We start from the raw sequence: 3,761 nt of genomic DNA on the forward strand, positions 1-3,761 counted from the left end.
GAGCATGACTCTCCACTTCCTCCTCAACAGCTCTCTGAGATGAAGGGTCCATATCCTATACAAAATAAGAAAGATAAACAGATCTGCGTTAGTGTCACCTCGACTCCTACAAATGCAATGCATGGTATGGACTCAATCTCGGCCCAGAAACGCCTAAACCGTGCTCTGATACCACTAAATGTGACACCCCTTACCCGACTATAGTGTAGCCGAGCAAGTTATGCCACTCAGTGTGCCGAGCACTCTATTTTATCTTAATTCATTTTTATTCTTCCTTTTGAATATAACTTGTGAAATATAATTTATTTAAGCCATTTATCGAAATTATAATTTATTTGAGGTTCCGAGAATTTTATAGAAAATCCGGCAGAGTACCGGCTAAAAATAGAGAAAATAGTTCTTCGGAACCTGTGAAAAACACTTCCTATGATCATATTTAATCAATCCCAACTCCAATTATCAACAAAGTCTCAGAATAATTTCAGCAATTTCATTTATTTCTCAATCATTCATCTCATGGTACTCATATACAATTCACATTTTGTATCACATCAAGTTACAGCAATTTCTTAATGATTCCTCTATTTGTCATTTCACATCATCATTAAACTCAAATCATAAATAAATTCTCACATGTGATTTATAATCACAAATTACAAGTACTTACATTAATACAAAATTATATTACATTTGTTCAAATACATATGATAAAATAAGAGTTTAATTACCAAATTTACAAAAATCTCAAAATACAAAATGGGACCTAGTGTCCTACCAATGCACTGTAGTCTGTGAGGTGACACGGACTATGCGTAATCGTGAACTGCCTTACCGAATCTATGGTCTACTGGGCCCTCTGTCCAAATCTTCAGTACCTACGCGTTGCAAAAGCGACGCGCTAAGCATAAAGCATAGTGGTGCCAATAATACAAGAAAATATAATATGCAAATAAAGATAATAATTTCCTTGCTATTGTGTTCATAATAAATGAATAATTACTAACTTATTGTTTAGTCGAGGGCTATTCATGTTTTATGATATTAACTTCTTCATGCATTTCGTTAATTATTTTCTTCATGATCTTGAGCTTCTTTGTATTTTTGGTAATCATTCCTGATACTTAATTTTCGTATTTTCTTTAATGATCAGTTCAATCACAGTTATACTTTTCCATGCCAAAGTAACCTATCTTTGGGCGACTAGATCGATAACGGTCGTTGGCACTGGACACCGCGGTGCCTCGGGCCGTCATACCATGGGACGCAGAATGTCAACCACGTATGCAGTCAGTATGGCTAAAAAGCCATGATATCACATAATCGGCATAAAAGCCATGAATACGGGCATAAAAGCCATGAATACGGGCATAAAGCCATGAATACAGGCATAAAGCCTTTCGCAGTACTGCTAAAACAATACCTATTGGCATGCCAACCTATCCAAACCAATCACATTAGGCCTACTAGGGCATTTTTCACTTTTAAGTTTCACAATTTTTGAATTTCAAGTTTTCATGTCACTATTCATTTCGTTAGTCAACTAAAATGTTGACTTTTGCATAAACAATAGGTACATTGGTTTTAGTACTCCCAACATACCACATTTTGTATTCAAAACTTGTTGGTTTTGGTCACTTTCTCAAAGCTTAGGTCATTTTGGCAAAATTGCCAATTTTTAGTTTTGGTGTCACTATTCACCTCATTGGTCAACAAAAATGTTGACTTTTGGATAGAAAATAGGTGTATTGGTTTTAACACCCCAAACATACCACATTTTGTATTTAAAACTTGTTGGAATTGATTGCCATTTCCATTTCTCAACTTAAATCTAGGAGGGCAGAATTTTCAGTTTTGGAGACCCAACTTTACTATTCCATTGGGCCCTGTTACAGTGGGAATTTGAAGAAATGGCAAACATGAAAGTTGTTCCTTATTTTGTCTAGTTGAATTTCCTTTTTTAAATCACTCCATTTGGAGTTTTGTAGCTCCAGATATGGTCCAAAAACCATAGCTGGCCGGATTACCATTCTGCAGAAATTACCATATCTACAGTAACATGAACAGTGACTGTCACTGCCATTTGGGTTAGGTTCTGGCCATAATTTGGGGTAGGTTCCTTCATGAAAGTTGTTTGTCTATGTCTTAACTTATTTTTGTAAAAATTTCAGGTCAATTGACCAAATCTACAGTGAGTTATGGCCAAATGAACAGTTACTATTCATTTGGTCAATTCTGCAGAATCAGTTGCAGGGTATCCGGATTGGGGCCAAGTTTTGGTCATCTTGCTTTGGTCTTTTGGGCATGGTTTCTTCAGCAAAAATGTGCCATTATAAGCCTAGTTTCATGTCCAATTGGCCAAACACCAATTGGACTAACACAGCCAAAGTTATGGCTGTGTAATTGGACTGAAATCTCAGTCCATTGCTGCTGTCCCTAGGCAGCATAGTCATTCCCTTTTACCATGCTATTTTTCAGTCCATATTATTGCTGCTGTCCCTAGGCAGCATAGTCATTCCCTTTTACCATGCTATTTTTCAGTCCATATTATGGTCAAATCTCCTCAAATGGTCACTAATTGACCATTAAAATGTCCTTTAACAATTTCATAAGCCAAGTCCACATTTTCACCCTCAAAACCCTAGTTTCCATTTCAATTTACCCATACACCTTAGTTAAGCACCCTAATTCATCATCTATGTAGATATATAGCTTAAACATAATCTCCAATTCATTCTAAGTCCATTAAAACCATCAAAACACTCCCTTATTGTTCCTTCCTTAGGGCTGCCGAAATTCAAGGCATGCATAAATATAAATTTCATTCACTTAAGTTACAAATTCTTGCTCACTTTAAGGCTTTAACATGGAATAAAGGAGATTTAAGTATATATGTGCACTAACCTCTTGTAGGGCAGAATTTTCCAAGCTAAAACTTCACTTTCCTTCACTTTCTAGGCTGCCAAACACTTCCCAAGAGGTAGAGACAAGCTTTTAGTGAAGGGACTTAGGGTTTTATAGTGCAAATTCATGGGAAAATGGAAGTAATTAAAGAAAACTTCCATGGAGGGTTATGGAGGAGAGGATCACGTTTTGAAGAAGAAGATGGCTGCTTGTTTTTGGTCTTCCTTGGTCTTTATTTATCTCTTTTATTAATTAGTCAAATGGTTACTTAATTGTGATTGGTTATGGCTTTTAAATGACATCATCAAGATGTCATAAATTGCTTTTTATTTCATTTTCCTTTTCTTTTATCCACTACTCATTTCCAATTTCATTTCTAGTAATGTTTATTCATATTTTATGTCATATTAATTATTTACTAAACTGGACAAGTCGGCCAAAAATCACCTCTGAAGGCGAAATGACCAAAATGCCCTCCGTTTGGCTTAACGGGTCAAAATTGTCTGTACCAATTGAAAAATTTTTCTAAAAATTTTCTTGGCATTCTAATGCCATGGGAACCTCAATAACCCTTCTTTGGAGTCCCAAAAATTATTTTATAATTTTTCCCCCGGGTCTAGGGCTCCTAGTTGCGAGAACCGCAACTTCCCTCCGATTACCCATCGCATGGGCACCGGCACGTTTAACTTGGTTGTATTTTATTTCTAAAATTTTTACTAAATTTTTCTTATTAATATTTGAGTTAATTATGGTTTCTGACTTTAGTTTAAATATTTTTCCGGACGTTCTAGCTGTCCAGACCGACACCGGTCACCGGAACAGTAGAATGTACGGAGTTACTACCGGGAGGGTGTTACAAT

Source organism: Hevea brasiliensis, chromosome 2 (genome assembly GCF_030052815.1).
Source record: "Hevea brasiliensis isolate MT/VB/25A 57/8 chromosome 2, ASM3005281v1, whole genome shotgun sequence".
Classification (NCBI taxonomy): domain Eukaryota; kingdom Viridiplantae; phylum Streptophyta; class Magnoliopsida; order Malpighiales; family Euphorbiaceae; genus Hevea; species Hevea brasiliensis.